At 50.1% G+C, this 21316-nt stretch overlaps 1 protein-coding gene across 5 annotated transcripts in view; it reads right to left on the bottom strand.

Annotated features, from left to right (window-relative positions):
• TMOD1 (tropomodulin 1) overlaps positions 1-21316 on the bottom strand; it is a 305423-nt gene that overhangs the window by 35806 nt on the left and 248301 nt on the right. The gene's annotated exons all lie outside the window — the stretch shown is intronic.

Below are 21316 nucleotides of genomic sequence, written 5' to 3'. Positions count from 1 at the left end.
CAGAGGAAGATACTGGAAGATGCCATTTTTAGAACAATCTCAGATCTATAAATGATGACAGGCTTCAGCCCACTGCCCCTTCTTTCTTTCTCCTACAGCCTCTTCACACATACACACCCACACAGAGACCCTTCTCAGCCATTTTCAGAAGGAGAGGCACATTTTCCTTATACACACACCGAAGCAGCTTGAAATCCAATTTATGCTCTATATTTGTAAAAGCCTATTCCTATATACTATATATCACTGTTCTTCAACCGCCGGTCCACGGACTGGTGCCGGTCCGCAGAAAATTCCTGCCGGTCCACACAGGACCGGTGAGATCAACATCTCCAATTTCCTGCTGGTCCGTGCAGGACTGGCAAGATCGACGAGCTGTAGTCATGGGGAGCCTCCGACAGCATGCTTTCTCTCCTCCCAGCGGCTCTCCTTACTTATCAGTGCAACGATTCAGGAAGGCAGCCCAAGTCCTGGAGTGGACAGTGAAATATAAAATCTCGCTCCTGTGGATGCGTATGCCGCCACAAGTCTACCAGCCCCCACTTAGTGATTAGAGAGAGAAGATGCTCTCGTTCCCTATGAGCCGAGGGACCCTCTGTGATGGAGTTGTCCAAAGCTGCATGAGGAGTCAAATTAAAATCCCCACCCAGCAGTAAAAGGCATTGAGCAGAACAGCCCAGCACCTCACTGATTTTATCAAAAAAGGCCCCCTGACCTACGTTAGGGGCATATATATTGACCAAGGTGTAAATCTGGTGACCCACTGTCACCCATAACAACAGATAACGTCCTGCAGGGTCATGTATCACACTGAGGACCTCCCCTGGAAAAGAGGAGGCCAACAGAATACCCAGGCCCCGTGTTTTTTGTTTTTTTTATATTTTCTTGAACATTAGAAGCAAAATACATAATAGGGAATTTAGGGTTATACATTAGATATTCATGTCTGGATAACAAATGTGTTTCTTGAAGAAAAACTACATTAGCCCTAAGATGCCTCAGTTCCCTATACAGTAGGCACATTCAAACCATTAACATAGAAAGTCACACTGGTGTCCCTCAGTATCCACAGGGGATCCCATATGCAAACAGCAAAAAAGAAAAGCCAACTATTGCCCCCCAACTCTCAGGGGAAAAAAAACAACAAAAATCTCATAAAACCTAAAAAGCCTAAGAACCATTAAATAAGCATACCAAAACCTCCCCCACCATCCCCACCTCTTATACCACCCCCACCCTGCACCCACCTCCTGGATAACAGCATACAGGAAATATCACACCCTTAGGCGGAAAATCCCAGAAAAAGGGGAGGTGCTGAGAACCCGCGCTCCCCATAAAACCAAGAAAAAACTGAAAGTCCCCCTGTAGGAGGCCCAAAAGTAAACCTCCATGTTCCCCCATCACTCCAGTAGGAAACATAGCATACCCCCCAAAGCCCAATCCCAATTGCCCAGCCCTCAATCAAGCCGCAACCCTGAATGGAGCTCAACTGTCCAATATAAGACACCCCAACCAAGGTAACTAAACATAAAATCAAGCAGACACCCACAAGGAGTATCAAGAGCCACAAAAGCAAAAGAAAGTTAGACAGAGTCACCAGCCAGGTAGGGCTGGAGCTTGGTGCATAGGCTGACCACGGCCCCTAGTAACTCGGCTGAGATCTCCTCTTGCCCACCAGATGAGAAACTGGGGTAGTGCTGCCAGCCGAGGTAGTCAGGGTCCCAAAATCTACCCCAGGAAAAATCTGGATAGCATTCGCCAAGGTGCGCACAATTCGTAGATCCCCATCTAGATGAAACAGAAGGGTGAAGGGATGGCACCAGCGACAGCGAATCACCTTGGCGCGAAGATGCTGCAGAACAGGTCTCAAATCCGCTCTCCTATGTAGGGTGACCGCCGCCAGGTCATGGTAAAGCTCAATATCCTGGTCTTCCCACCGGTGTGACGGCTGTAGTCGAGCTTTCTGCATGACTGCTTCCTTAATGGTGTAATCCTGGAAAAAGGTGATGATGTCGCAGGGCCTGTTATCGCACGGTTTCTGCAAGGCCCTATGTGCTTGATCCAAGCGGATATCCCCTGAGGCCACCACTGAAGAACCCTCAAACAGCAGGGAGCTAGTGATCCGGCAAACCACTGCCGCGCAGTCCATAAACTCCGCCGACTCTGGTAGGCCCCGGATATGGATGTTGGACCGCTGACTGCAGTTCTCAAGATCTTCGATCTTATCAAATAAATAAAGCTGAGTTTGCAAATGATCTTTGTGCGAGGCATCCAGGTGAAGGAAATCTGCATGTTGTTCCTCGATATGGCCCTCAGACTCCTCCACCCATCTCCCCAACTCCGTGATTTCCCCACGGAGGTCCGCTGCTAAAGTAGTTAAATCAACACGAACCTCCCACAGGTCAGCTTGTATCTCCTGGAACATACCCCAGAGTTCGGACATGGTGTCCTCAGCAGGAGAGATTGCTAGCCTGCCAGACGGCTGAGAAGGAGAGTCCGGAGACGCGCCTGCACATGGCTGGGTCACAGCTGATTTCAGGCGATCTCCCACATGCGTTTGAAATGCATAGTCCTTAATGGGCCATACCCGGGGCCATCCCGGGTATGAGCCAATGAACCACACTAGCTAATGAAAACTGTCAACCACACGGTAAGATGCAAATTATTGCTGTTAGAGTGGCGAGGAACCCAGTGTTCAAGCGGCTATCTTGGTTGATGATGTCAGCACACCCCCTCTCAGACAATTTTTGTTGATTATTAACAATATTGGCAGGTATTCTTTTTTTTGTATTGCTTGAGAATATATAAATTGCATTCTTTTTTTTCTTCAGGCAACTGCCTACCTAGTGTTTAATGTGAGGGTTGCTCCTCACCCTCCTTCCTGATCAGTTTTCAGGAAGCCTTCTTTTGGGTGCCTTGGGGGGGTACCAACTCATCGCTTGCCTTAGGTAGCAGATTGTTATGAGTTGCCCCTGGGGGTAAATGCTATCAGTGGAGGGGGCCAAGAGGAAAATGTTATGCCTGTTTGAGGTAGGGGTGTTATGTTTTTCTATCCATGTGCATGGTAAGGGGAAGTGCTGGTAAGGAGGGATGAAAGGAGAAAGAGCTGGGATTTGGAGAAGAAAAGGGGAGGGTACTGGTGTCAGGCTTAAGGAAGGGGGAGAGGGAAAGCACACTCTCCCTTTGCCAATTTATGCGACTGTGAGATGGAGAATAATGAGGGAAATTTCCCATGGTGCTGGCTCATTTCAGTTGAAAAAATACCTCCACTGTTTTGATATGCTGGCTTCATATTCAGTAATTTAGTATGGTGTGTGTGTATTTTGAATAACTATAATGAATACGTGTGTATGTAATTGATATACTAATGTGTCAAGCCTCACTCTTTGGCCCCATTAAACAAACTATGCCTATGATCTAACACAGGGGTGCCTAACAGGTCGATCGCGATCGACCGGTAGCTCGCCAAGGCAAAGTGAGTCGATCATCCAGGACTCCCTTTGCCTTGGCGATCTATCGGGCCGATCAATCTTCCTCTCCCCGACATCAATTCTGCCGTCGGAGAGGAAGTTCGGGCCAGCCAATCGCTGCCTGGCTGGGCGGAACTTCCTCTCCGACGGTAGAATTGACGTCGGGGAGAGGAAGATTGATCGGCCTGAAGCAGAGAAAGCATGGTGCGGCGGCGGCGGCTTTGGGTCCTGTTCCCCGATGGCAGCGGCAGTGGCAGTGGCTTGGGGAAGGGCAGGGAGAAAAAAAGAAAGGGGCGCAGGCAGGGAGACAGAAGGAAAGAAGAGAAACAGGAAAAAAAAGAAAAGGGGCATGAAGAGAGAAAGAAAGAAAGGGCAGGGAGAGAGGAAGAAAAAGTTGGGGGAGGGAATGAGGTTTGAAGGAGAGGAAGCATACAGGCTGAAAGAAAGATTTGATGCACAGTCAGAAGAAGAAAGTGCAACCAGAAACTCGTGAAATCACCAGACAAGGTAGGAAAAATTATTTTATTTTAAATTTAGTGATCAAAATGTGTCTGAATTTATATCTGCTGTCTATATTTTACAATATGGTCCCCTTTTACTAAACCACAATAGTGGTTTTTAGCGCAGGGAGCCTATGAGCGTCGAGAGCAGCGCAGGGCATTCAGCGCAGCTCCCTGCGCTAAAAAATGCTATTGTGGTTTAGTAAAAAGGGAGGGAGGGGTGGGTATTTGTCTATTTTTGTATGGTTGTTACTGAGGTGACAGAGAATAGAGTCATCTGCTTTGACCTCTTTGAAAAAACCCCAGAATAGGAATGATAATTAACAATTCTATGCGTATAGTATGCGTTGTGTTTTTTTAAAATTTTATTGTTGGTAGATCATTTTGACTTGGTCATTTTAAAAGTAGCTCGCAAGTCAAAAAAGTGTGGGCACCCCTGATCTAACATATGCATCCTCTCTCCCCCTTCCATCCAGTGTGTCCCCCTCTCTCTCTTTCCTTCCATCCAGCTTCTGCCTCTTCTCCTCTTATATCCAGCATCTGGTCCCTCAACTCTTCCTTCCAGTGTCTGTTCCTTCTCGCTAATGCTTACATCCAGCATATATCCATGTTCTCTGATTCTTCCTTCTAGGATCTTTTCCTTCTCTCTGACCCTTATATCCAGCATCTGTCAGTCCCTCCCTTCTAGCATCAAGCCTATCTTCTGATCCTTCCAATTAGTGTGTGACCTCTTTCCCAACCCCCCCCCCCCTCCCCACTACCCGACATCCCCACTGCTGATGTTGCTCCAGTTCTGGTTCAGCAGAATCAATAGCAAAACAAAGTACAGCTATCACCGGGCCACACTGTGTATACTTGTGGCTGCCTGCTCTGCCACAAAACAGGAAGTGGTGTCAGAGTAGCAGGACTGGGAGCTGCAAGTATGCACAGTGCGGTTCCACAATGGCTGTCCTTTGTTTTGTTACTAAGGAGCTGCAACGGTGATAGGTAGAGCAGATCCTGGTGTATTAGCTGCATGGCAGGTTATAAATGCTGCACAACTCCTTAAGACAAGATGCACAGCCGCCCACCTTAGAGGGAATAATGGCCTACTTGTCATAGCATGTAGGGAGATAATTTTATAAAAGGCATTTTACATACATATACTGTCAAACCTCAGTCAAAAGCAAACAAAAAATTGTGTTAAATACTTGTTGAATCTTATAATTTGTTAAATGCTTGCTGTTTTTCTTAATATTTGATAATTGTTGTCGATTCTTAAACAATCTGTTAAATACCTATTGTATCTAACAGTCTATGCTAATTTGAGCACTGAATCAATAGCCGGATTATATTCACTGCCCTTCCACTAGATCAATTTCAGAATTTTTCCAATTTAGAAACGCTCTACTAGTTTTATTCTAATATTGTTTGTGCCGATAACTAGTACGTCATTATCTAGCCGTTCCTCTATCTTTAACCTACTCTCACACGCCCCAAACAGGCCCATCTAGCATATAGGTCCCCCAACTCTCATCATGAAGCCACCTTCTTGGCTCCTTCTTCTCCTACTCTGCTCTTCTCTCAAACTCTCTCCCTGCCTGACACCCCCTTCCCCCAACCTCCTCGACCCTACAAATGCCCGCAGTACCTGCCCTGGCCTCAGAATTCCCATGCTGATACGCTCCAAACACCACCCATCCTATAAAAACTCTCGTAAAGTCAACCACGCCTCTCTAAAACCTGTCCCTGCTTCCACTCTCTCTGACCCTGCCTCTGATTCTCTCACCCCAGTCCCGACACTTTATTGCAATGCCCGATCCACTTGTAATAAGATTCAAATCTTGAAGGACCTACTCGAGGATTCAGACCCCGGATTCCTATTCATCACAGAATCTTGGATCACAAAAGATGACCAATTTACTCAAAACAAACTTTGCTCCCACGGCTACCAAGGCCTCTTCTCTCCCAGAACTAACCGAAAAGGAGGCGGCCTGGCTCTCCTTTTCAAATCATTCTTCGATGTCCAGCTCCTTGAAAAGGGCAGCCTCTCCTCATTAGAATACATGCTAGCCTCAGTTAACGATGAATACCACCCTCATCCACTGGGTATCCTGCTCCTTTACCGCCCACCTACCCCTTGGAACAATTCCTCCGAACTCGTCTTTGAAACCATAACAAACGCCTTCCTCAAATTTCAAAGATTACTGATCATCGGAGACATCAATCTCCACCTTGACGATGTCACCAGCAAGGACGCATCCGAATTTAATAGCTTCTTTAGGCTTTCCCCCTCCCACTCTCTCCCCTACCCACGAAAAAGGCCACACACTAGACCTCATCAGTTTTCTGGATCTCACTACTCACAAAACCTCAACTACTGACATTCGCTGGGAAATCGTCTCCTGATCCAACCATTTCCTAGGGACTTTCTGCCTCCCAATCTTCATGTCACATTTTGGGCCCCCATCCTCACCTCAAATTCTATTACCTTCCGCAAAAAAATCTCGAGCAATCTGTTCTGGACCAACTTTCTTGACAAATTCTCCCCCATCCCTAAACCTGCAGAACCAGAAACAAACTGGCAAAACTGGGTCACCCTCTCCGAGTCCACTTTCCATTCCCTCGCCCCTCTCTCCACTAAAACCATCTCCTATTCCCGCAAGGCATGAGAATTGAAACAGAAATGCCGAGCTCTGGAACGAAAATGGAAAAAATTTAAATCCCCTACAGACAGACACTCCTGGAGGGTCAATATTAAATTCTACAATACTGTTCTAAAAAAAGCAAGGAAAAACTTCTAGGGTGCCAAAATCTCCAAATCCAACAACCAGAGTAGCACATTATTTAACATCTGGTGTTCCTTAATCTCCAAAAATGCCTCCATCCTCCCCTCCTCCCCCTCAGCCGAGTCTCTGGCAAAATTCTTCAGCGATAAGGTCTCCACCTTGAGGCGCTCCTTCCCTCCTGCAATCTCCTACAAATCTCTGATTCCAATCGACCCCAACCCTATCCTTACAGACTCCTACCCTATCCTAGTTGACAGATCCTGGTATTCTTTCGAACTTGTCTCTGAATCCCTGGTCCATAATCTCTGCCTCAAACTGAAATCCTGCAATTGTACCTTGGATCCATTCCCCGCCTACCTTTACGAGAACACTCCCCCTCAGGCCATCTCATCTCTTACCATTCTCATAAATTCTGCCCTCCATTCGGGCCTATTCTCCCCAGAAATGGGCCATATCTCTTTAACCCCACTACTGAAAAAACCTGATCTAGACCCCTCTACGCCATCCAGCTACTGTCCAATAGCAAACATTCCTCTCCTTACCAAGGTGCTAGAATCCATCATATCCACTCAACTATCTTCCTACCTTGAAAAATTCACCATTCTGCTACCCCACCAATATGGCTTCCGTCCTAACTTCAGCACCTCCTTAATCCCTTCTGACCTCCTTAATCTCAAAAGTTCAACATCTCCATTCTCGCAACAAGTTCGCCATCCTTCTTCAATTCGACCTCTCTGCAGCTTTTGATGTCGTCCATCTTGATATCCTACTTTACCAACTCACCGAGATAGGCATTAACTCCACAGTCCTTGACTGGTTCTCGAAGTTCTTACGCTCCCGCTCCTACACAGTCAACATGAAGGACACTTCTTCCTCCCCCTGGAACCCAATCTGTGGAGTCCCACAAGGCTCATCTCTCTCTCCTATCCTTTTCAACATTTATGTCCTCCCTTAAACTCCTCCATCTCTCCCCCCTTGAAACACTTTACACTTACGCAGATGATATCTTTGTCCTCCTTGAGACCGACCGGAACCTCACCAACCTCTCTGCGAACATATCCTCATGTATATCGAACCTTCAATCCTGGGCCCACACTGTGCAGATGAAACTGAACGAATCCAAAACAAAACTTCTCTGACTCGGCCCAAAATTGGACTAACTGCCCACCTCCATCCCTCTGTCCTCTGGCCCCACTCTGCATCTTGAATACTCAAGTAAAATTCTGGGAGTCATCACTGACTCTACACTTTCCTTCAATGATCACGTCAGCTCCCTAATAAAAAAATGGTTCTTCAGCCTTCACATGCTGAGGAAAGTGAGAATCTGTTTCCATCAAAAACACTTTGCCGTCCTTGTCCAATCCACCATCCTTTCCAGACTGGACTATTGCAACTCTATCTACCTAAGCCTAACAAAGAAAAACCTTCAAAGACTCCAGCGGATTCAGAATGCCGCTGCTAAGCTTATCTTCGCAAAAAGCAAATTCGATCATGTCTCACCGCTTTTGTCCAAGCTCCACTGGCTTCCGATAATCTCCAGAGTCCACTTCAAATGTGCCTGCCTTACTTTCAAGATCCTAAACGGCATCCTCCCCCCCTTTATTCCTCTTTCTTGGAATTCCTCTAACCCTAATTCCACCAGATCCACCCAAAACCGAAACTTTCCTTTCCCTCTCTAAAAGGCGTCTCCCTTGTAGGAAAACTAGGTTCCCCCCTCCCTTTTAGAATCACTGAGCTCTGGAACAACCTTACCTCCCCTCTTAGGAATCTGAGCTCCCTCCAACTCTTCCATAAACATCTGAAAACCTGGTTATTCTCAAAAATGTAACTCTGCCTCCCTCTCTGTTTATTCTAGTCCTCTAAATTTCCTCTTCATCTTTCCCTCCACTGGAGTTCCTTTCTACCCTAATTCTTGTTAACCGTGTTGAGCTCTGTGAATGTAGAGATGATGCGGTATACAAACCTAAGGTTTAGTTTAGTTTAGTTTTGCAAGACGAGCAAAACATTCTTGCAAATCGTGACTCGCAAACCGAGCATTGACTCAATTTGCGAGTCCCCCCGCCCATTAACTGGCATCGCCCCCCCCCGCCCGCAAACTGGCATCGTCCCCCCTCGTGAACGCCTGCCCCCTGTGCGAACTGGCATTCCCTGCCCGCCCAAACTGAAAGCTTACCCCCCAATGTGGCACCGGCATACAGCACCAACTCACAGGAGGTGCTGGTACCAGTGCCTGAAGATCATGCCTCTCCTCCGACTGGGCCTTGAGCATCTGCGCATGCTCAAGGCCTTCTGGCTCCTGCCTTTCTCCGAGATTCTCAAGGACCAGTCGGAGGAGAGACACGATCTTCGGGCACCGGCACCTCTTGTGGGTTGGTGCTGCATGCCAGTGCCACATTGGGGGGTAAGCTTTCAGTTTGGGCGGGGGATGTCAGTTCATACGAGAGAGTGGGCGATGCTGATTCACGGGGGGGGGGGCATTTGCGGGTGGGGGGTCTTTGGGGATGTGGTGGGGTGGGGCAGCGCCGGTGGCCAGGGGGGATGGGAGGTGGAATGAATCAAGCGAGTTTACCTTACTTTCTATGGGGAAACTCACTTTGATATACGAGTAAATTGGTTTACGAGCATGCTTCTGGAACGAATTATGCTCGTAAACCAAGGTTCCACTGTGTATATATATATATAAAATATTTGTATAAAATTGCACACCATTTCCTTAAGCACAGTGCAGGTAAAGCACAGTTACTTACCGTAACAGGTGTTATCCAGGGACAGCAGGCATATATTCTCACATGTGGGTGACGTCATCTACGGAGCCCCGGCGCGGACAGCTTTTCAAGCAAACTTGATTGAAGTTTCAAGTTTGCACACTGCACCACGCATGTGCGTGCCTTCTCGCCCACTAGAGGGCGCATCCCACCTCGTGGTCCTCAGTTCCATAACTAGCAAGGAAGCCATCCCCGGGGAGGCGGGCGGGTTGTGAGAATATATGCCTGCTGTCCCTGGATAACACCTGTTACGGTAAGTAACTGTGCTTTATCCCAGGACAAGCAGGCATGATATTCTCACATGTGGGTGACCTCCAAGCTAACCAAAACAGGGCAGGTGGGAGGATGGCAATTTAGGAAAACAGATTTTGCAAAACTGACTGGCCAAACCGGCCGTCACTCCTGGATAGAGTGTCCAGACAGTAATGAGAGGTGAATGTATGAACCGAAGACCAAGTGGCAGCCTTACATATTTCCTCCATCGGAGTGGATCGGAGAAAGGCTATCGAAGCTGCCATTGCTCGGACCTTGTGCCCCGTGACTCGACCCGGGGGAGGAAGGCCAGCCTGAGCGTAGCAAAAGGAGATGCAAGCGGCCAACCAGTTAGACAGAGTGCGCTTGGAAACTGGATGCCCTAATCGATTGGGATCGAAGGACAAAAACAATTGAGGAACCTTCCGATGAGACCTGGTGCGTTGAAGATAATATGCCAACGCCCTCTTACAGTCAAGCGTGTGAAGCGCCGTCTCGCCAGGATGGGAGTGGGGCTTCGGGAAGAACACAGGAAGGACAATGGACTGATTGATGTGGAAGTCCGAAACAATTTTAGGTAAAAACTTAGGATGGGTGCGGAGAACCACCTTGTCGTGATGAAAGACAGTGAAAGGAGGGTCCGCAACCAAGGCTTGCAACTCCCCAATCCGCCTGGCGGAGGTGAGGGCAATCAGAAACACCGCCTTCCAAGTCAGAAATTTCAAGAGGGACTTGTTGAGTGGCTCAAAGGGGGGTTTCATCAGTTGAGCCAGAACTACATTCAGGTTCCACACGACAGACGGAGGCTTAAGAGGGGGGCAAACCCTGAGTAACCCTTTCATGAAGCGTGTCACCAAGGGGTGGAGTGACAGGGGGCGTCCCTCCAGAGGTTGGTGGAAAGCAGAAATCGCACTGAGATGAACCCGCACCGAAGTGGTTTTCAAGCCGGAGCGCGACAAATGAAATAGATATTCTAAAACCGAGGATACCGGGACTGATACCGGATCCAGGTGAAAAGACGAACACCAGGTGGAAAACCTGGTCCATTTCTGCGCATAGCAAAGCCTCGTCGAGATCTTGCGGGAGGCTTCCAACACCTCCTTCACCGATTGAGACAGGTCCGGAGGAGTCAGGGAACAAGAAACCAGGCTGTCAGGTGCAATGACTGCAGATTGGGATGTAACATGGATCCTTGACTCTGAGACAGCAGAGAAGGAGAGACAGGCAGGGGGAGAGGCTCCCTGGCACTGAGCTGGAGCAGCAGGGAGAACCAGTGCTGACGCGGCCACCGAGGTGCTATGAGAATCATCGTGGCCGTGGACGATTTTAGGTGTACCAACGTTCGCATGATCAGAGGGAACGGAGGGAATGCGTACAGGAACCTCCCTTCCCAGTCGAGTAGGAAGGCATCCGCTTCCAGACGGTCCTGCGAGTACATCCGAGAACAATATAGTGGTAGTTTGTGTGTCTCCGGAGAGGCAAACAGATCCACCTGTGGCGTTCCCCAGCGAGCGAAAACCTCGCGTAGAACTGCTGAGTGTAGAGTCCACTCGTGCGGTTGCAGAAGTCGACTGAGTTTGTCCGCCAGGCAATTCCGTTCTCCTTGGATGTAGACCGCCCGGAGGAAGATGTTCCGGGAGGCCGCCCACTCCCAGAGGCGAAGAGCTTCGGAGCAGAGGGGCCATGACCCCGTTCCTCCCTGCTTGTTCACATAATACATTGCCACCTGATTGTCCGTGCGGACGAGGACCACCTGGTCCTGCAATATGTGAACGAAGGCTCGAAGTGCTAGGAAGATGGCCCGCAGCTCTAGCACGTTGATATGACACTGACGGTCTTCTGCCGACCACAGGCCCTGCGTGCGCAGACCGTCGAGGTGGGCTCCCCACGCGTACTCCGAGGAGTCCGTGGTCAGGACCTTGCGAAAAGGCGGAGTGCGGAACAATAGCCCCATGGACAGATTTGAAGAGTCTGTCCACCAACGCAGCGATTTCCGCAAGGGCGGAGTCACCGAAATGAGGCGAGACACCGGGTCGCACTCCTGACGCCACTGGGACGCGAGGGTCCACTGAGGGATCCTCAGATGTAGCCTCGCAAACGGCGTGACATGTACCGTCGAGGCCATATGGCCCAGCAGCATCATCATGCGCTTGGCCGACACCTTCGACCGTTGAGAGACCTGGTGGCTCATCCGTACCAGGGCTTCCAACCGCTGGGTCGGCAGGTAGGAGCGTAGGCGCACCGTGTCCAGCACCGCACCTATGAATTGAAGAGACTGCGACGGCCTCAACTGAGACTTTGGAAAGTTTATCTCGAACCCGAGAGTTTGCAGGAAGGCAATAGACTGTCGGGTCGCTGAGATAACCCCCTCCTTGGTCGGGGCTTTGATGAGCCAATCGTCCAGGTAAGGGAACACGTGAAGTCCACGCGACCTGAGGGCTGCTGCAACCACCACCATGCACTTCGTGAATACTCGTGGGGACGCGGCCAGGCCGAAGGGCAGTACCCTGTACTGGAGGTGGAGGTCCCCCACCTGGAATCGTAAGAATCTTCGACAGGCGGGGTGCACCGGAACATGGGTGTATGCTTCCTTCAGGTCGAGGGAGCACATCCAGTCCCCTTCCTCCAAGAGGGGATACAGAACCGGGAGAGATAGCATTCGAAACTTCTCCCGGGCCAGGAATTTGTTGAGCTTCCTGAGGTCCAGTATGGGGCGCAGGTCCCCGGTCTTTTTTGGGACCAAGAAGTAGCGGGAGTAAAACCCCGTACCCCACTGGTCCTTGGGGACCGGCTCGACCGCCCGAAGCTTCAAGAGGGCTTTGGCTTCGGTTATAAGGGTCGGTAGCTGCGAACGGTTGCAGGGGACTAAACTTGGGGGACTGTCCGGCGGCGAGGACACAAAGTTGAGCGAGTAGCCCTCGGAGACGATCCGGAGCACCCAAGCGTCTGAGGTAATCCCGGTCCATGCCTCCCGGAAGGACCGAAGACGGCCCCCGATAGGAAGGGGTTCCTGTGAAAGTGCGGAGGGGAACCCGCCCCGTCCGCTCAGCCCGTCAAAAGGAAGGCGCTGGCTTAGAAGGGCCCTGCGCCGGGGCTTGGGGTTGTCCCCCTCTGCCTCGCTGAGACGGACGTCTCGGAGGCGGTCTCGAGAAAGCCGGGGTCGACTTCTGAGGGTATCGGCGCGGTGGAGGCCGAAAGGGTTTCTGCGGCGGGGGCCTAGGTTTGGGGCGGACCAGGGATGCTAGAGAGCGCTCCTGTTCCGACAAGCGCTTGGTCGCCGCATCCAATGACTCGTCGAATAACTCGGACCCCACACAAGGCAAGTCTGCCAGGCGTTCCTGCAGGTTTGGGTCCATGTCGAGGGTGCGAAGCCAGGCCAAGCGGCGCATGGCCACCGCGAGGGCCGACACCCTCGAAACCAGCTCAAAGGCGTCGTACACTGCATGGAATAGGTACAACCGCAATTGAGACAGGTTGGACATAAACTTGTCGAATCCTGCTCTTTGGGAGTCCGGTAACGAGTTTCGATATTGAGGAAGGTCCTTCACCATACCACGCAAATAGGAGGAAAAGGTGAAGGCGTAATTTAGAACCCTGGTGGCCATCAGGGAATTTGAATAGAGGCGACGGCCAAACTTGTCCAGGGTCCGCCCCTCCCTGCCTGGTGGAACCGCCGCAGAAACCCGTGAGGGCTGTGATTTTTTAAGAGCAGACTCCACCAGAAGAGACTGGTGTGAGAGCTGCGCCTTATCGAACCCTTTAGGGGGAATCGTCCTATATTTCGATTCCATTTTTGAAGGCACAGACGTGACTGTAAGAGGGTTTGACAAGTTCTTCAGCCAGGTTTGCAGAAGGACACTGTTGAGAGGGAGTCTAGGCACCTCCCTAGGAAGAGTGGGGAGGTCCTGTTCCTCCAAAAATTCTTTGGAATACCGAGAGCCTACCATCAGGTCAATCCCCAGGGCTTGGGCCATGTCCTGAACGAAGGATGAAAATGAGGACGGCCTAGCCTGGGGAGAGGGGGTTCTCGACCGCCCCACCGAGGAGAGGGGGGGAGGCCTCATGGGAATAATGAGGATCCCTAATCGATCCCGAATCCCAGGATCCCCTCTCGAGGGCCCTCGAGGGGGAAGGGGAAGTTATCCTCCTCGCAGAACCCTTGGGTGAGGACCCCGGGGTTCGTGGGACACTCTCCCGTTTCCTCGGCGAGGCGGCCCGGGAAGACTTCCCATGGGGTGAGCGGAGGAGCCTCGGGTTGTCGAGGCGCAACTCCGACACCTGCAGCGCCTCGCCCCCGAACGACGAGGAACGGTCGCGCCGAGGCGAGCCTCGGGGCCGCTTAGACTTCCTCGATCGACGCCCCATCCGAGGTCGCGTCGAGGGCGAGGCGTGTCTGGAAGACCCGGAGGAAGAGGAGGAAAGACGGCGCACTCTGCGCAACTTTTCTTTGGGCCTTACACTCCGCTCAGGGGGTTCCCCCGAGGTCGAGGTCCGGGGCGGGGCCGAGACCGAGGTGAACGGGGCCCCAGTACCCGAGACCGAGGTCGCTGAGGCCGGGGCTCCCGAGGGAGCCGAGGCCGGGGCCTCCGAGACCGAAGGCGCCCAGGCCGAGGTCGTCGGGACCGCAGCACGCTGCAACACTTCCAGGGCTCCCGACAGCTCCGATGAGATCAGAGCTCGGAGGAGATCCTGGAAGGCCGGAATCCCCACGAAGGTGGGGAGTTCCGAGTCCGGGGCACACTCCCTGGAGGGCGACCTCGGTCTCGAGTATTCCCTCGGGGTGTGCGGAGTCGAGGTCCGATGCGGGGCCGGGGTCGACCCACCCGCCTTGGCCTGACTCGAGGATGGCTTCTTTGCTGAAGGGGATGGAACAGAGGACTTACCCGAAGCTTGCTTCACTGACGACGCCTTCGAGGAAGAGGGCCGAGGCGAGGCCGAGGCCCCCGAGGACGCCGAGGCCGAGGTCAAGGCCGGGGCCGAAGCCGGGGCCGACGTCGAGGCCTTAGGCGGCGCGTCGACGGCGAACAATTCGGCCATTCTTGCCTTACGGCGACGGAGGGCCCTGTTTTGGAAGGTAGCACAGCGATCACACGAGTCTGTCGGATGTTCGGGCCCAAGACAGACAATGCACCACCGGTGAGGGTCAGTGATGGAAAGCAACCTCTCACACCGGCTGCACTTTTTGAATCCCGTAACAGGACGGGACATCCACGAAGAAAAAGAAGAAGGCCGGGAACGTCCCGACGTCCCGCGGCCGCGGCTTCCGGGAGCCCCCGGAGCCCGACAAAAAACGAAAGACTTTTTTTTTTTTTTTTTTTGAAAAGAAACGAAAGGAAAACAGCACCGCGAACTAATTCGAAGGGAAAAATAAACTAAACGCGGCAGCTAGAAGGCAAAAACACTGGAGCTCAGATCCACAGGGCTTTCTTGCTCCGCGGAAAAATTTGAACTGAGGACCACGAGGTGGGATGCGCCCTCTAGTGGGCGAGAAGGCACGCACATGCGTGGTGCAGTGTGCAAACTTGAAACTTCAATCAAGTTTGCTTGAAAAGCTGTCCGCGCCGGGGCTCCGTAGATGACGTCACCCACATGTGAGAATATCATGCCTGCTTGTCCTGGGATAATATTCTACCAGGATGTGTATGACAGTTCTACAAAAAAACAAACAAACATATACCTGTTCTATAAAAGCAAATGATAAAAGTAGCCAGAACCAAATGAAACAAATACAAACATGGAAGACTGCAAAGACAGAGAGAAGACTGTTTTCAGAATTAACCTTTACCATTACAATGGTTCATAAGCTATGAAATAATATAAAAATTCAAACAAACAAATCATTAAAAAGCCTGAATTAGTCAAGTTTATTCCAAGTGCTCTGCTTTTCCCTTTGATTGTTTTCTTCTTTTTTGTTCCCATGTTCTTTAGGACTCTACCTGGCCAACCTATGTCATTACTTGTGCTTTGTGCTTGACTGCATGTTACACTGTTTTCATTTATCCGATAGTATGTCACATAAGTTTTCTATCTATATAATTGTATATAGTAACATAGTAAATGACGGCAGATAAAGACCCGAATGGTTCCATCCAGTGTGCGCATACATACACTCTCTATAATTTAATGATTTAATTTAAATTGTTTATTTTTCTTTTATTATTCAATTTGCTCATATGCTATTTCTGGATCTCTTTGGTGTTTTCATGAGTTGAATTGATGTTACTGATGCAGGCATTTGTCATAACTTCACACGCACTAATGAGGTAGTTCACAGTAGTAACTAGCTGTTCGTTTGTTGGTACAAGTATCGTATTTATGAGACTGAACAAAGACAACTGTAAGTGATGTGTGTTTTTTGTGCAATCTCACCAACTTTTTAAATTGTTTTTATAGGGGCGTGGCCATGCAGAGAGCAGGGAAGACATCTTTTCCCTGAGCTCCGCAGTTCTCCCTCTGCTTTGGCCTCCTTGTACTATATTCGGCGACTATTCTCAACCCCAAGCACCCCTTTCCTGTTTGTTACGGGCTTATGGACAGGTTTGTGCAGAAAGACTGTATGGCTATGGCATCAAAATCGGGTAAAAAAGAGCGTGAACGCCTGAAATCGGGGCCCGGAGCTGAGGGGAAAATGGCGGGCTTGATCGACGCGGCTGAACCTATGAGCGATGATATGATCGCTTGCTTAACTAAAGCGGTAGTGTCTGCTCTGGGCACCCGAATTGATAAAGTGCATGATTCCTTGGCGACACTTACTACAACTGTAGCGGAATTCAATACCCGAGTCACTGAAATTGAGCAACGAGTTGGCTCCGCGGAGGATTCTCTCACCACAGTGCAGGAGGAGCTCAAGCATTTGCGGAGTAAGGTGTTCAGTTGTGAGGAAAAACTGGATGATCTGGAGAATCGCTCCAGACGGAACAACTTGCATTTAGTAGGAATACCTGAAACTGTGCTGGATGCGGATCTGCTGTCCACGTTGGAAAAATGGCTGGCGACTGAGCTACTGGCTGCACATGGCTTGGGCCCCTTGCGCATAGAACGAGCGCATCGGTTGGGCAGAAGGCAGGAGGGCATGCTCAGGCCTCGGGTGGTGATTATTCGCATCCTGAATTTTGCCCTTAAGGATCTGCTTTTAAAGAACTATCGCCAAAAACAAGATCTCCAATTCCAGAACCATCGTATCCTGCTCTTCCAGGATTATTCTGCGCAGTTGGCCTCTCTCCGTCGGGGTTTCTCGTCGGATTGCAAACATCTCACTGAGAAAAAGCTGTGCTTCACGCTGCAATTCACAGCAAAGCTGCGAATGCTCTACAATGGCCATCCATTCTCCATTCTTGTTCGATACCAGCGCTACAGCCCAAGCGTAAGTTCTTCTCTGGTTTCCAGATCTGGCGCCTAGCACTTGAAGAGCGGTGACTGATCTTTGTGGCTCTCCACGTGCCCGAGTGGGGGTTCCTGTGAAGTGAGGGATGCCCTTCTGCAGGGCCACCATGGACTTTCTAATCTGTTTATTGCCTGTGCTTGATGCGGCCCCTGTTTGGGGGTTTATTTTGTTTTGCTTTTGATCTTGCTTTGTTTTGTGTGTGCTTCTGGCCTAGGTGAACTCTGGTTTTCTTCTCTTTCTGGGGTGAGGGGTTTCTGTGTGTGGGAGGCTGAGGGGGTGGGGGCGGGCTTGGGCCATTTGGAGTCCCTTCTCTGGAGTGGTGGTATCTGGGGTGTGTGGGAGATTAGGAGGGGGTGTTGGGGGTGGGGGGGCTTGTGGGTGGAGGGGAGGGGGGTTTGGATCTGTGTGGTTGTTGGTGGGCTATGTTTGAGTGTCTTTTGGCTGGTTGGCTTCCGGGAGGAGGGTAGGGACTCTCGGCAGGAGTTTTCTACTCTTCTGCTTTGATGGTATTTTTGGTTTATTGCCCTGGATGACACCTAAACGGGGTGTGCGTTGTGTGACGTGGAATGTGTCGGGAATTAATTCTCTGATTAAGAGAACAAAAATTTTGCAACATCTAGCTCGACATCAGGCTGACGTTGTGGGACTGCAGGAGACTAAGCTTACTGAGAAAGAACATGGTAAACTTAGACAGTCCTGGGTGGGTCAATGTTATTTTGCATCTTACCCTAAGGCTAAGGCCAGGGTGGCTTTGCTGATCCATAAATCAGTACCCTTTATTAAGTCCAGGGTCCTCTTGGATCTGGAGAGTCACTATGTACTTGTCCAGGGCACTCTGCATCAACGACCAGTTCTTTTGATGTCATTGTACGCTCCCAATAGCGCCTAACGGTCCTTCTATAAAAAGCTTTTGGGAGTTCTCATGTCGCTGCCTCCGATCCCTGAGGTTCATAAAATCTTTCTGGGGGATTTTAACTCTATTCTGGATCCAGCCATAGATTCCACCAGGTGGTCCTCTCGCTCCTCGGATAATGGGCTTAATGCTTGGATGAATGCTTTAGATCTGGTAGATGTTTGGAGAACACTTCATCCTGGAGAGAGGGACTATACTCATACTACTAAAGTGCAGGATTCTTCATCCAGAATAGATTATATCTTTCTTTTGCGCTCCTCCTTCTATGCGGTCCATAAGGCCGAGATAGGTGCGTTGGTTCTTTCTGATCACACTCTAGTATGGATGGATGTAAATCTTGCGGATGGTCCCCCTGGTGGAGGTGGGCGCTGGTGATTCCCGGTGAAGCTCTACTCTGACTCTGATTTCAAACAGTATTTAGAGAAGCAGTGGTGGGATTATGTGGAGTTCAATGGGGCACATGCAGACAACGGAGTTCTTTTTTGGGAGGCCGCCAAGACAATGATATGTGGGGCAGTATTAGCTTACAGTGCCGCAAGAAAAAAATGATGGCGACCAAGATTTTGGCCCTTGAACGTAGGGTGCAGGAGAGCAGACTCTTAGCTCTTCGTTCCCCCACTTTGTCTCATAAGCATGATTTCCATGTGGCACAGTCAGCGCTCCATGCCCTATTACATGAAAGAGCCCAAAAATCTATTTTTTATTACCAGTACCGGCTGCATCGTTTTGGTAATCGGCCAGGCAGAATGTTGTCTCAGCTGACAAGGGCGCAAAGGGGTCCTTCTTCAATCACCTCTCTTCGAGACCCGAGGGGGCGGTTGATAACAGCTCAGTCCCAACTTGAACAGCTTTTTGTCAACTTTTATAGATCTCTCTACTCTGCGGAGGTGGTGAATCAAGACCATCTGATTCAGGCATATTTGGACTCTCTGCCCTTGCCAAGGCTCTCAGAGACTGACAGTATGAGCCTTGCTTCCCCTATTACTAGGGAGGAAGTTTTGGGGGTTATTAAACACTTACCTCTTTGTAAATCTCTGGGTCCGGATGGCTTTAGTGTGGAATTTTATCGTCTTTTGCAGGGCCATGTGGCATATCCGTTGAGACTGTACTATGAAAGGGCCGTCGATGGGGGACATTTTCCATCTAGTTCGAATCAGGCGTTGATTACCGTACTGCCTAAACCAAATAAGGATCATCTCCTGGTGGAATCCTACCGGCCCATATCGTTGATTAATGTGAATCTTAAAATCTTGGCTAGGATTTTAGCTAACCAGTTGGCTCCGGTTGTTCCTTCTCTGGTGGGGGAGGATCAAGTGGGTTTTGTGAAGGGCCGTCAGGCGGGCCACAATGTTCGGAAGTTATTGATAGCTCTTGCTCATTGTGATTCTCGGAGGTTGCCTGCATTGGTTATTAGTTTTGATTCCGAAAAGGCCTTTGACCAAGTTGAGTGCGCCTTTCTGTTTCCGTTGTTACAACGCTATGGGATAGATGGGTTCTACATGAGGGCACTGCGTGCCCTTTATTCTAACCCTGTGGCCACTGTGTTGGTCAATGGGGTATCTTCTCCGGTTTTTTCGTTGTAGAGGGGTACCCGGCAGGGTTGCTCCTTGTTTCCCCTACTTTATATTTTATTTTTGGAACCCTCACTAATTCAAATATGCACCCATCCCTTGCTTACCGGAGTGGAGATGGGGGGTTCTTCTTTGTGTTGTATGGCGTTTGCGGATGATATTATGGTTCTTTTAACTGATCCAGTCTCAAATCTTTCTTTATTGTTGGAGTTATTTAGGCAGTTCGGGGCATTATCGGGTCTTAAACTCAATGTTTCTAAATCTGAAGCGCTGCCCCTACATTTACACATACTAGAGAATGACACGGGGAAAAAATCTGTCCCCATCACCGCCCCGTCTCTGGCCCACCATCCTCTGCACCGCCCCGTCACCGCCGTTCCCTTCACCGTCCCGTCACTGTCACCGCCATCCCATTCACCACCCCGTCACCGCCATCCCATTCACCGCCCCGTCACCGTCACCGCTGCATCCATATAAGTCTTAGTACTGTAATATTTAGCTTATTCCTTTCTTATAAATCAAAGTTCCTGCCGCTGAACTAGAGAAAGAGATGTTCAGCTGGCAGGGCTTTGTTTATAAATTTTTATCAACACAACTAATATACTACTTTATCCTAAAGCAAAAAATAAATAAATAAATATAATTTTTATTTCTACCTTTGTTGTCTAGTTTCTGCTTTCCTCATCTTCTCATTCAATTCCTTCCATCCACTGTGTGTCTTCTCTCTGCATCTTCCATTTGCTGTTACTGTACCTCTCCCTTCACCCCCCCCAATTGGTCTAGCACCCATCTTCTTCCCTCCGCTCCCCCATAGTCTGGCATCTGTCTTCTTCCCACTCTGTCTTCCACATTTCCCTTCAGGGTGTTCCTCTCCACCCTCCTTCAATGTCTGTCCTTCCACCACCACCCTTCCCTCCCTCCTTTACCATCTGTTCCTTTCTACCATCCTTCAGCTCCTCTCGCGTGGCCTATCTACCTTCCTCCCTCTTATTTTCATGGCACGTTACAATGTAATTTGTGCAAGCCACTGGGAGCCTGCGAGCTCGGTCCCTGTCCCATCCCCACAAACCATCTCGCTTCTGTGCTCCTATTTTCCCCATTTCTAATATCTCCCCTATGTATCTGCCATTGCCCCCCCCTGTGTCCATATACCATCCCCATGGCATGTCCCCTTTATGTCTCTGTCCCTATGCCCCATGCACATAATTTCCCCTCTTTCTGTTACCTTCCTGTGCCCAGATTTCCCCTATCTTCCTCTTCCATACCAGTGTGTCTTCTTTTCAACCTCATCTAGCTTTTTTCCCTCTTTCTTTCCCCCCCCCTGCTTCTAGCATCTGGCTCACCTGCCTGTCCTTCCCTTTCTTTCCTGCTGTGGGTTTTTCTTTCCGTCTTCATCCCCTTGGCCCAGAATCCTTTTCCCTTTCACTCCCTCCTTCCAGTTTGAGCTGGGAACACGGGCGATCGCACGATCCCCGCAGCCCCCACCCGCCTGCCCAATCGATCCTAGTGTTTAGCCAGCTCTCTCCCTTCTCCTCACCTTAGTTTGCAGGCTTTCTTTTTCGGCGACCTGCACGCTTTCCCAAAGAGCCGCGCACACGCGGCTGCTCAGTGTTCAATCTTCTGCTCTGCTGCAACTTCCTGTTTCCAGTTGCGTCAGAGCAGAAGATCGAAACTGAGCAGCAGCGGGTGCGCG

Source organism: Geotrypetes seraphini, chromosome 1 (assembly GCF_902459505.1).
Source record: "Geotrypetes seraphini chromosome 1, aGeoSer1.1, whole genome shotgun sequence".
Lineage (NCBI taxonomy): Eukaryota > Metazoa > Chordata > Amphibia > Gymnophiona > Dermophiidae > Geotrypetes > Geotrypetes seraphini.
Note: the sequence above shows the minus strand (reverse complement) of the source record. Positions and strands in the feature narration are given on the sequence as shown.